The sequence below is a fragment of the Ursus arctos genome, unplaced genomic scaffold (assembly GCF_023065955.2).
Source record: "Ursus arctos isolate Adak ecotype North America unplaced genomic scaffold, UrsArc2.0 scaffold_17, whole genome shotgun sequence".
NCBI lineage: Eukaryota > Metazoa > Chordata > Mammalia > Carnivora > Ursidae > Ursus > Ursus arctos.
This window is the reverse complement of record NW_026622841.1, coordinates 29,538,368-29,551,368: the sequence shown is the minus strand read 5'-3', so window position 1 is coordinate 29,551,368 and position 13,001 is coordinate 29,538,368. Positions and strand designations below refer to the sequence as shown.

General features: G+C 39.4%; 1 long non-coding RNA gene across 2 annotated transcripts in view; it reads left to right on the top strand.

Annotated features, from left to right (window-relative positions):
- Positions 1-13,001, top strand: part of LOC123000873 (uncharacterized) — a 356,107-nt gene that overhangs the window by 186,276 nt on the left and 156,830 nt on the right. The window contains exon 4 of one of the 2 annotated variants that reach the window (XR_006409219.3): positions 4,242-11,887. The exons of the other annotated variant lie outside the window; for it this stretch is intronic. This is a non-coding gene — a long non-coding RNA (uncharacterized LOC123000873). Of the gene's footprint in view, positions 1-4,241; positions 11,888-13,001 lie in introns of those variants that run through there. 2 annotated transcript variants of the gene reach the window in all.

Sequence of the window (13,001 nt, the reverse complement as noted above, 5' to 3'; positions counted from 1 at the left end):
GATCAATTATTTCTAGTAGGTCTAAGCGGGCTGGATTGGGAATGGAACTTGAGCTGGGCTCTGAAGGATGAGTAGACACTCTGTTTGGAGTTGCAGACAGAAGAGCCCATATAAATATATGAAGGAATTAAATAGAAAGCATATGCAGAACAAGAACAAATCATTGTTGCAGAAGAAAAGTATTAAGTGGGTGGGGGAGAGGAAATGGGAATGGTTGGGATAGACAGAATAATCTGATGTATCTTGATTATTTCCATTCCCACCACATTTCTTTATGGGAAATCTAGTTGTCCCATCTCATTGGGCTTATAGTAAAGTACTCTGTCCCCCATATGTCCCTTTCCTGTTCCATGTGAAATGATGATGTGTGTATTCCATCATGGGTGATTTCCTTGCATGGAGGGATGAGGGAATGGACATCTCCAAACAACAAACACTCTTCCTAATGTCTCCTTTCTGATCTCCAGTGGGGCTTCCATTCATTATTCCATTATTCCAAAAGCTACAGTGACAGATTCTGTAGATTTCTGAGGGTTTCTTACTCCTCCAATAATGTCAAATCAATTCTTGATTCTTCTGGGAAGACTGTTTATTCTGAAGGGGTCACTGAGGAGCTCCATGCAGCTGCTTGCTCAGACTTTAGGGGAGACTGTCCAGTTTCCTGTCCTATCCTCTGAGAAGCCTGTGAAACAGGCCCTGCTGTCTTACTCCTTGTTGATTTTAGCTTTTTTTACCCTGATTTTCCAAGTCAGGTTAAGTTTTATTGCAATAGCTAAAGGAAAGTTCTGAAGTTCTCTAGAGGAACCTGCTAAGAGAGATGGTTTCTTGGCAGTACACAGATTCACTGTTGTAGGATATTTGGCCAAAGCACAGAGTTTATTTTTACACGTCATTTCTCTCCTTACAGAGGGTTAGAGAAGCATCTATAAAAATATCAGAAACGGGTCTGGGTTTCCCATCTTTCCCCAAATTGGACAGGAAACGGGTATAGATTTGGGGGCTGTCTCTTGACTAACAGTATCTCAAGTAGGGGGCATGGAGTCTGCCTTTTAAAACAGCACTGACCTCACTGTGATTCTTTAGCTTGCTAAAATTTTAAAACATCTGATATGAAGTAAAACAAAAATCAGAAGCTACTGAAGAGCTTTGAAAGTTGTGTTTTGGGAAGATTAACGTGCTAGCATGTACAAGATGGATTAGATCAGGAGAAACGGGGGGCCATGACACATTTAGAAAGTTATTGCACTTCTAAAGCAGGCGTAAGGGCAGGAGGATAGTAATTAATCTTGGTGTTTGGGTGGATGCATGACTCTAAATCATGGTAATGAATAGAGGGGATTGCTGTATGAATGTTTATTTTGATGTGTGTGAAAGGTATCCTCTAGCATACCAAACCCTGCCCCATCATTAAGAAATTGTGAAGGGATGGGCATGTGCTACAATTTAAAAGGGCTACATGTTCCCCTTAAGTGTTGACAGGAAAGTTAGAATTGAATATGACCATTTAACTTCTCAAAAAAAGACATGCACTGAATTAATAAGATCAAGAAAGCCTCATCTTGCCATAGCTGTGAATGCGACCAGATGGCCAGTCACACACGCCTCTGAGAAACACTGAAGTGCTTTTGCTTTCTTTCTTTCTTTTTTCTTTCGTTCTTTCTTTTTTAATCTATCTTATAATTATTCCAAGATGAAAGCTATTATGGGAAAAATCCATAGAGGTAGTCCAACAGTAAAACCAACAGGGAATTCACAAGAAACAGAAATAAAAATTAGAGTCCCCATGGAGACAGGCATAAAGAAGGTGTGCAGCTCTCCTCTAGTCATCCAGGTAAATGTAATTTCAGAACAGATTTTCTGGAAGTGACTATTGAGGGGCCAATGCCTTTCATTCTACAGATGAGAAAACAATAATCCAGAGAGGTTAGTGGACTTTTTTTTTTAAGTTTGCAAACTAATTAATGACAGAACCACAACAGAAACATTCTCTCCTGAAGACTCCTGCTTTCTTTCATCCACATCACAAAGTGTTCCTGTTTTCCTCAAAACAAATACATGCCACATCAACATAAATATGTGTTTTTATACCTTATTGATTTTTTTAACATCAACTTTTTACTCCAATAATAGCATAGGTACAGAAAAATAATGTGCAAGTCGTAAGCATTCTGATAAATGAATTCACAAAATGAACCAGGTAAAAACAATGCAGTTAAAAAAAAACAATATTATCAGTTATTCCAAGTTCTTGCAGTCTTTCCCATTCATCACTATCTACTATATTCTCCCAAGGGTAGCTTTTTAAAATTTTTAACAGATTAATTTTGCTTATTTTTTATCTTAGGTAAAGGAATTGTAACGTGTATATATTTTTCTTTTGACTTTTTTTTTTTTGCTCAACATTATATTCGTAAGATTTGTTCCTGAAATGTGTAACTGTAGTTCATCATTTTTATTGCAGTTTAGTATTTTCATTGTATGGATATTTATGCTGAATAAATTCAGATGATGTATTTATTCATTCTACTGTTGGCAATTACTTAGCTTGTTTCTAGTTTTGGCCTATTAGAAGCAGTGCTGTTTTGAAATGTTTTTATACATGACTTTTATAAATATATTTGCTCCTCTATTGGTTATATGCCTAGGAGTGTAATTACTAAAGCATAATATATGAGTACATTTAGCTTTAGTAGATTCTGCCTGTTTACTGGCAAATACTTATGTATATGAATGTTTGATTTATAATCAAGTTAGCACAACAGAGATGGGGGGAGGATAGTCTGAATAAATATCACTAGAACAGTTAGATATACATTTTTTTAAATGAACCTTGATCTCTACCTCACACTGTATGCAAAAATTGTGTCAAGTGGTTTTTAGTTTTGAATATTTAAGTTTAAAGAATAGAGCTTCAGGAGGTTAGATAATATTGTCATATGCTGTCATGATTTGGGGCAGAGAAAAAAAACCTTTTTATCACCTATAGAAAGCATGTTTCCTAAAGAAAAAGATTAACCACATTGACATTAAGAACTTCTCTTAAGAAAATTAAAAGCTAAGCCACCCAATGGAAGAAGGTATTTACAAAACATATAACTGTTGAAGGGTGTGAATCCAGAATATATAAAATCTACAAATCAGTAAGGAAGAGAGAGAATAATAAAAATTGGGCCAAATCTGGAATGGGCACTTCATAAAAGAAGATATCCCAATAACCAATAAAAATAGAAAACTCATATTAAAACCCATATTAGATGCCCCAATAGGTGCATCAGATTAGTTAAATAAAATTCACTGGAGATGAAGAAGAGCACTGGGTTCTCCTACACACTGCCGATAAAAGTGTTAATTTGCCCAACCACTTATAAAGACCTTTTGGTATTATTCACTAAAGTTATAGACACTCATCTGAGTCTACACTCAATAATAGCATGTACCCCATGGGACAGGTGTAAGAATGCTTACACAACTTTATTCATAATACCCTCAACACAAAAACAGCATGCACATTTTGTCAATAATAGTACAGATTGATAATTTTGGGAATCACATGATGAAGTATTATTTAGTAGGGGTTAGCAAATTTTTTTTCAAGGAAGAGCGAGGGAGTAATAGTGATAAGAAGTGTTGCAGAGAGGGAGGTGGGCTTTGGGGTATCATCAGCACTGTTTCTGTGCCTGGATGGTGTTTGTCCAGTTTGTTTAGTGATGCCTCATTGAGCTGTACAATTTTTGTGCACTTTTTAAATAATATGTTATATTTCACAATGCAAATGTTTTAGAACAATAAACTCATCAAAAATTTGATTGAAAGTCCTTACGTGAGAAATAGAAGGGAAATAGTGTAGGGTGGGGAAAAAAACTACAGCTCTAAAAATTATCAGACTGCATTGAGAAATATGATATGGAGCTAAGTTCACTTGATCTTTTCATAACACCTTTACAATATCACCATGGTGGTCTAGAAGAAATAATAAGAGGTAAATAGAATTAGGGAATGAAGGTGGGAGCTATCTTTGCAGGACAGCATTCTTTAGTGATATCACAGCTTGATTTGGACAAAGGTTTGGGAGGGAATAGTTTCTACCCGAAAGAGATTAAAAAAATGCTGGCTTTTCTAATGCAGTCATATTTGAAATTATAACCCCTCCCTCCATTTCTTAAGGTGGCAGCTGAATTTAGCAAAGTGGGAAAATACCTGATTAAACCCGTGTCATGGAGTGTTCCTTCTTTCCCTCTCAGGAGCACTGGATCTGTTCCTAAAGGGCATTGGCATGCCATCTTGCTATCTTCAGGACACGTTCACCCAAAGCTGGCTCTGACTGGGAGCAAGGAAGCTGGTAGGCACCCAAGACTGAGGCAAAAGAGGCTTCAACACCAGAAACTCTTCTTGTGGTGAACTTGTTGAACCTTCATTGCTCTCTGACACCCGCCCCCACCTTCTCTCAGTCTCTGGACACATTCTGTTGACTAATTTAATAGGACTTTTCCCAGCCATTTCTCTCTGCAGCTCTCTTGCTGTTGACTGTTTCATGGACAGTTGACTCCTTGATTTGCCCTCTTCTCTTCGTAGGCTCATCCTTATTGTTTTCACTTTTGTTTACATGGCCTCTGGTCTGTTCATTTCATGTGTGCTCCGCTTCCTGTATCCAGCTCTTCACCTGATCATTTAAACGCCTGTCTCCCCTGACTTAACATGACCTTCGTAGATGAGCATTTATATGCCTGGGGCAAATGTGAAGTTTGGAGATACTAGTTTTATAAGAAGAGCAGACATAGATAGGGAAGAGGCAAGGAGGGAGAGTAATAGCCAGTAAGGCGTGTAAATAAATCATGAAAAGAGTGAAAAACAACTTGCTTAGGAACATGATGGGGTTGAGACTAAAGAAGAGTAGCTGCAGGAGATGAATAGAGGGTATGTATTGATTGGAGGACCACATATTAGATCAGAGAAGAGAGGATAGTTTATAGGAGGGTAATACCAAGAACCAATTTTTAAGGACAAATAAACATGTCTAGTGTAAAGCCCAACTTCAATTTCTATTAATGGAAAAGAATGCACTTTTGTTCTGAAACTAAGAGTTGGACATCGAACCCAGAAAGAAATGGCAGCAAATCCTCAAATTCCAGAGCCAGGCATCATCTCATACTGTATACTAAACCGATTCTAGCATGTTCAGTAATGATGTTACAACCAATAGCGGGGGTTGAAGAATAGTAATTTGATCAAAATTGTCTATTAGCTAGATGCTGTGAGAAGTTCTGCTGGAGATAAGATGAAAGCACAGGTTACAGACTATTGATAGGATATGGACTATTAATACCAAACCAAAGCAAAGAATCAACTCAAAATCACTGTGCTTCCGTTGACATCCCTGGGCCTCTTGGAAAGTGGTCTTTATCCACTTTCCTATATCATCATCTGTATGAGTCAACATCCCTGCTTTTGTCCAGAAATTTCTCTTTTCCTTTAACAAGGACTAAGCTCTCTTCTTGGGTCCTGGGGAAGTACGCAGCCACTGCAAGCAGGGAACTTGCTCTCAAATCTAGTAGTGACACAGAAAACAAATAATTCATCTATGAATTATGTAAGTCAGTCCCGTAAAGAAGCGCAGCTTGCTAAGAGAGTGTATAATTGGAGAATTAATCTGGACTGGGGATTCAAGGAAAATGTCTGTGAGCTAGTGATATTTATGCTGAATTCAACCTACCGTAGAACTCTTAAGATATAGAGAACAACATCCTTTTTCTGCCTCTCCCACAACCCCTGCTCATCCTATCCCCAGTCTGGAACTTATCCCTTGATTCCTCATGACAGTAGCCCAGTAAATTCCTTGGAGCGGCTGACGTCCCCTAAGGCTCTAAACAGATTGGAAAGGTGCATGTTTAAGTCATTTTATATATTTTTTCTGAGGTCCCATCATTAATTTTAGACCCTCAAATGTAGCACATCACACTGGAGTAGAAAGTTTTACTCAAAACAAATTGAAGAAAGCTGACAATGCACAGAGGTGGGTTTGAGATATAGGGGATTGGGCATCATCAGTTTCCATCACCAATTTGTGGTCTAAATACTTTTTCCCCCTTTAACAGCAGCAACTAATGTAAAAGCAGTGAATACTGAATATTCCTTCTTTGAAGGGTTTATACACTTACCATTTTTGTCTTCAGCATCGCGGTGATTATCCAGCAGGATGGAAGAAACAGCATGTGCAGAATAGCACAACACACTCCAAGAGTGCCAAGGAGACTCATCTTGGCTGGCGTGGTGTGCTGTCTCACTGTGGGGGGAAGGAGGCAGTCTGGTGTTGTCGTTGGGAGACCAGGCTTTTGACACAGGGACTGGGGTTAAAAGTCCTTGCCTCAGTTTCTTCATTTGTAAAATGGAGATAAGTATTATACCATCTCAAGATTGTTTTGAGAATTTAATGGGGTGTTGTAACTTTATACTAATAAAGACTATTCCTGCTGCAAATGATTAAAATCAAATTTAAATTAGCTTAAACAAACAAAAGTTTTTTTTTTTCCTTTGTTACCAGTGAAGGATAACGATGAGGTTAATTGTTAGGTAAAATAAATTCAGGGAATCAAATTGCCAAAAGAGCTGCTGCTTCATCTTGTTCATCTTGCTCTACTGAGTCTCAGCTTCATTTTTTTCCTACTGCAGACTAGTTTCTGCTCTTTGTTGGGAGACACAACACAGGTTCTTCTAGAGTTCATCTTGCCTTTCAGTGTCCGTGGTTGGGAGTGGGTTTACATGTCCCTACTTCAGTACTATACAGATCTCCAAAAGGATTTTATTTCTCTAACCTGGGACTGCAAGTCCACACTTGTAGTTGTGGGCTGGGGGATTTTAGATTGGTATCCCTAGCAGAACGCTCATAGATGGAGTAGGGGAAGATCCCCAGGAGGACCAGGGAGGTATCGTTGTAGGAGAAAACAGGAGACAGATTAGGGAATAATATAAAGTGCCACTGGAAGGTGAATGTTAAGTAGATGTCAAGTTTGGCAAGGTGGCAGAAATTAATCATAAAGTTTGGGAGTCCTTGGCTTAACAAAAGGGGCTGATGAATGACTTCATTAGAAGGGGGAAGAAGCAAAGGGAGAAATCCCAGCCAGTGTAGCCATTCCTTACTCTCACTTCATAATTCGGAATTTGCCCAAAAAGGAAGTCTGAGAGAACACATTTGTAATAGACAGAATGATGGTCCTCAAAGATACCTGTGTCCGAAATCTTCACAACATGTGAATGTGTTTCTTTCGTTGCAAAAGAGACTTTGCAGCTGTGGTTAAGTTAAGGCTCTTGAGGTAGGAAGAGGATCCTGGAGGGTGTGTGTGTGTGAGCCCGAAGTTCTCACAAGGGCCTGCGTTAGTGGAGGAGGGAGGCAGGGAGTGAGCCAGTGAAGGAGAGGTAATAGGAAACGTAGAGAAAGGAATGTGACGCTGTTGCTGGCTTTCGGTGGAGGAAGGGGCCACAAGCCAAGAAATGTAGGTGGCTTCTACATCTAGAAAAGGAAGGGAAATTATTTCCCCCTGCAGTGTCCAGAGGAAAGCAGTCATGTCTGTGACACCTCGATTTTAGCTCTGCGATACCCATTTCAGAGTCTGATCTTCTGAACTCTAGCATGATAATTTTGTTTTTTTAAGCCCAAAGTTTCTGGCAATTTGTTAGAACAGCCACAGGAAATGAATACAGCATTCATGCATTCTTCTGATATCTCTCTTTTCCTGATCTCCCTCCCTGTCACCATACCCAGTTTGCTAAGTCTTCACCATAATTGGTATGACATTCATTGGCTCGTATTTCCCTAGAAAGTGGGACCACAGCTTTGAAAAATAACCCATCACTAAGTGCTCAGGAGAATAGACTACTTTCTCTTGCTGTTTCCCTTTCTACACCCACTGGTGATGGGCTTCTCCTTTGGTAAGCTCATTGAGGCAGAGCCCAGGTTAAAGACAAGTGATAGGTGGGTTTATATAAGTCTCAGTTCCTGTAGCTTGGATAGGTACATTTACTTTTTTTCATGCAAGTCTCTCTAGAGAGATTTCAAATGATAATTATTCAAATATTTTTGAGTCACCACGAGAAGCTATGACTTCTCTAGTTTCTGGGAATCGTGGGGAAGAGTGGATGGTTCACTGCTGGCAGAAGAATGGCAGAATCACCATGGGAAGAGCAGCAGAGCACATACGGGAACCTGGGGCTCCTCCTCACATTGTCCATCTCTAGCAGTTTGCTGTCAGAGCGATCGTTAGATCTCTAGGCCTCTGTTCACTAACTTGCCCTTCACTGGTATATTGAATATGCAGGAGTCACACATGCAATCAGAGCACAAATTCGTTTTCTTCTTTCATTGTTTAGGAGGGAAGGAGCCACTTTTCCTCCATAATCGAGAGGCAGACCCATAACTGATCTCTTAATTCAGTGTCCTACAGTTAGCTGGAGTCACAAAACAGATTTATGCCTGTACTCAGACTGTGCAACGACAGTTCCAACTCCTTTACTTGCTCCCCCAGCTGAGGTTGCTGCAGAGGGAGATAGAGCTCTGGGCAGCTTCTTTCTTCCCTTGATCTCTCTCTTCCCTTTCTCCCCAAACTTGCAATTTGTGAACCCTTCAGGGTTGAATCTTAGTGAAGGAAGAATGGTAAATGGAGCAGAAAAGTTCTTAGGTGGCTAGTATGGTCTCATAGTGGGTTCATGCTCTCTGACTCTGGCTACTGTTCTGTGCCCATGTGGTTTCCTCCATACGGTTTCCAGATAAAGTAAACAATGCCCAGCCAAATTTGAATTCCAGATAAATAGCACATTTTTAGTTACCTATGGCCCACGCAATATGTGAGATATACCTATATTAAAATATTATTTTTGTTTTTCTGAAATTCAAATGTACCTGGTACCTCGTATTTTTATGTGCTGAATCTGACAACTCTGTATCCTTAGGAACTCCCCATTATTACTGGCAACATTTAGCTACAGTTGCCTTGATGGGGGTGATCTTTGTATTCAGACAGAAATGCCTTGTATATCTTGATGGGGTCTGTTTGCCTCTATGGATGCCTTATTAGATAAGATATACGACAACTCTCACAACTACTGTCTCATGCTTGGCCTGCATTTGGTCAGTTAGAAACACTCATGCAACTTTTGTCCTGTTAACACTGGGAGTGCACATCATCAATTTTACCACCTCACCTTTGTTCCTGCTATCTGGGCTGCTACCCAGCTGTCTCTTGACTTTAGCTTTTCCAGCCCTTGGTCAGACACCAGTCTACTGCGCCTCAGCAGCAGCAGCTGATGATACATCACACACTCAGAGAGGTTACCCTGATGTTCATTCGCTAAGGGGGAGGGGCAGATACTTCCCAGGGCTACCCGTAGAGGCAGGGATTCACAGCAAAGAAACCGCTCCTTCCAAAGAATGTTTTCCACATTCCCTCATTCAAACTGCAGTGACCAAATTCTCTTATTCCTTTATCTCTTGTAATTGGGTTTCTGCATTTTCCTTTGGAAACTTGCGCTGTGGTCTGGTAGCTCACTTTGGTCCATCTTGTCTGTTTTATCTTCCAACAAAATTTCTCATTTAACATCCTGTCGGTGTAAAAGAAGAAAGAGTTTGGGGTAGATGACCTCCAAAGTCTTAGGCTAGTTTTCTACGTTTCTTTGGGGCTTACGTTTCTCTCCCTCCCCAAGTCAATTTTGTCCCCTGAGTTGTTAGACATCTTACGTCTGCTATACAAATTGGTTCTGACCAAAAGTTGCAGTGTAAATGTTCTTTTAGACCATTAGACCTCTCACTTGAGTAACTACAAGAGCAACAAGGAAGAAAAATTACTCTTACACAAGATATATGTATCAGCAGTGGATGTATCTTTCTAAAAAGCCATTCTGTAAAAATATAACCGTCCTTTAAATTTTCCAAGGTTCCTCATTGCCCGTAAGATAAAGTATGAAGTCCTTGGTAGGACATTCTTGAATTCCATAATCTGGTCTTTATTAACCCTCTCATTTTTTTTTCCTTTACCCCTCTTCGACATCTATCCTCTTTTTGGCCACAGTAAACCACTTAAAGTTTCTCAAATGAATTAGGCTACTTTATCCTCCATGCCTTTGCTTACTCTCTCCCCTTGTCTTAAATGCCTTTCCTGACTTTGTCCAAATGGTCAAAGATAGAAGTCCCAGAAATGACCTGTTATAAACAGATTTCATTGATGTGTTCTCATTTCCCTCTTCCAGGGAACTGGAGCACCCCGGTCTGTGATCTTTGTTGTATTGCACACTTCTGAAATGATTTTGCAGATGAGTGACTCCTTAGTACTTACTCCTTTTTGATATTAAGTTTGTCTCACTCTATCAGACTCTAAGTTCTTTGAGGCAGGGTCTATATAAGTTTTCTCTACAACCCCAGCAGCTCATTTAGTATCTTGCATGTGGCATGTATTTCCTATATGTTGTTCAGAGAGTAAATTAATGGTGTGTGGGATCCCCTTCCATATGGTTACTTGGGATAGAACACCATGATTCTGTTCATGTTGCCTCTGCCCAAATTCTTTAAGGAAATCCCATTTTGAAAGTTGGAGCTATTTCAGAGCCATATAGGAAGGCAGTCTTGGTCTTCTATAATTTTTGTAATTGGAAATAAAATAAAACATAGTAGAATAAAATAAAAAAAAATTAAGCCACCTAGAATGTAAGTATTGACTTCCTTTGAGAAGATTTAGTATGGACATTAAAAAAGATTTATTTTTGAAAAGGAGTAAATGGCAAAGATGAATATATTTCTTCAACAACAGCATCCCACAATATCTAATGGACTATTGAAAACACTTTTACAATGGAAAGGACAGTCTTTTGTTTCTACAGGTACAGAGTCCTGAATTGATATTTTTTCCTAAATATTTTGAGTAATGTTTCCAGAGTATCTCAAAAAGTTTAGTCCATGCCCTACTAGGTATTATAGGTTCTGTGGCCACCTAAATATATTACCATTTGTTTCTTTTTTTTTTTTTTTTTAAGATTTTATTTATTTATTTGACAGAGATAGACAGCCAGCGAGAGAGGGAACACAAGCAGGGGGAGTGAGAGAGGAAGAAGCAGGCTCATGGCAGAGGAGCCTGATGTGGGGCTAGATCCCATAACGCCGGGATCACGCCCTGAGCCTAAGGCAGATGCTTAACCGCTGTGCCACCCAGGTGTCCCACCATTTGTTTCTTAATAAAATAATAAAATCATCTTGCTTGAATTCTTATAGACCTTAAAATATTTTATTCTTATTTGATGACCTAAATGTATGTGAGAGACTCTGTTTACAAATAGATAATACCCAGGCCATCCATATAAATAGAACTGTGACCCTGCAGCAACTTGCCTAGGAAACCAACCTTTCATCTACAGTTAACAACCCAGGAAGCCAGCCTGGTATACGTCATACTTGCAGGAAGCCAGATTGCTACCTCTAGTAGCCAATCAATTCCCTAATTTTTGTCCCCACTACCAACTTAGGACCACCCAGAGAAAGCCAATCATGCACCTGACCAATCACATAGAATCCCTCCTTCTAGTTAGGCTGCCTGCATGCTCCCCATTCCAACAGCCTCCAGTCAGGGCATACCTGGAGCCTTCCCTTTTTTTTTTCTCACTATTGTAGCTTTTCCCCTCCTCTGCTGGTCTTTGAGTCTCTGCCACCACACAAGAAATAAGAGCTGGCTATCTCACTGTATCAAGCTCTGTTTAGCCTTTGCCTTTCTCATTCAATTGGTCTTTGTTTATTTCTACGTATGTGATGCTCATGCCTTTTTCTTTTTTTTTTTTTTTTCTGCTTTGGAACATAATAAATAACTTTACAATTATTTTAAGTCCCCCCCCACACACACACACTTTTAATGAAAAATTATGTGGAATCCTGGCCACGATTTATCAGGCAATTCCTTTATTTTTAGACTACAGACTGTTTCAGATCTGGTTGGATTCTGATTTAACCTGATAGCTCTTTCTAGTTTCCTTTTATTCTCATTGCTCCTGATTACCTAGTCACTAATTGCAGTTTTAATTACACTCTCATCTTTTCTGAAGATCAGGAAATTTTTAAGAGAAGATAAAAACAAAAGTAGTTAATTGCCTGCTCACAAAGGATCTCAAAATACGTTTCATCTTATGAATCAGCAGTCCCCAGTGTTTCCTTCTTCATGGCCCATTTGAAAAGTTTCTTGATAGATGAGGAAACTATAGTGCAGAGTGCTTGAATATGTGCACCGTTGGTGCTGCTCGATCGGAATTACAGGGTAAAGTGCTGTGACATGCATTCTGCAAGCAGCAGCACAGTAGAATGTCATTCTGTCTTAATTGTTCCCCTTGGTGGATGGCTTCCTTGGGTTGCTATTTTGGAATCACCCTTGTCTTGGGGGTTATGATCATGAGATCTCTTCTCTGTTAGTCTGCTGGTCCTATATCATGTATCCGATCAAATGAAATGCTCTAAATGCTAGCTAGGTTGAGGGCTCCAGGCTGTTTGTATTTATTTACAAATGCTATGTGATTTTGTTGTTGTTGTTGTTGTTAGAATGCATTCAAGAGAAGATGAGACTTCTCTGAACTAGTGTTGGGTGGCAGAGTAATACCTACCATGGTGCTTAGATTATACTTCAATAGGTTTTGTCCTTGAGAATGTGACAGATTTCATTAAATTAATTTTTAAAAATTCATTTAAAAAACAGATTTTTCAAATCAAGAAGAGTTTTCAAGCTTTGACTGTGTGTCCTTTGCTATGTCAGACCATGAAGGGATTGAAAAATGTTTATACCCCCCTTTTTGAAGAGGAAACGTACATGCAAATGCAACAAAGAAAGAGGACTCTGTATTTTGTTTTTATGTACCAACCTCCCCCACTTTTTTATCTTAACTGTTTAGAACATCTGCAAGTACCCTCCAGAACCAAGCCTCTCCCTCTCTCAAGGTTTTCACAACTTTCTGGCAGATGAGTTTCTCACTGCTCTAAATGCTCCAGG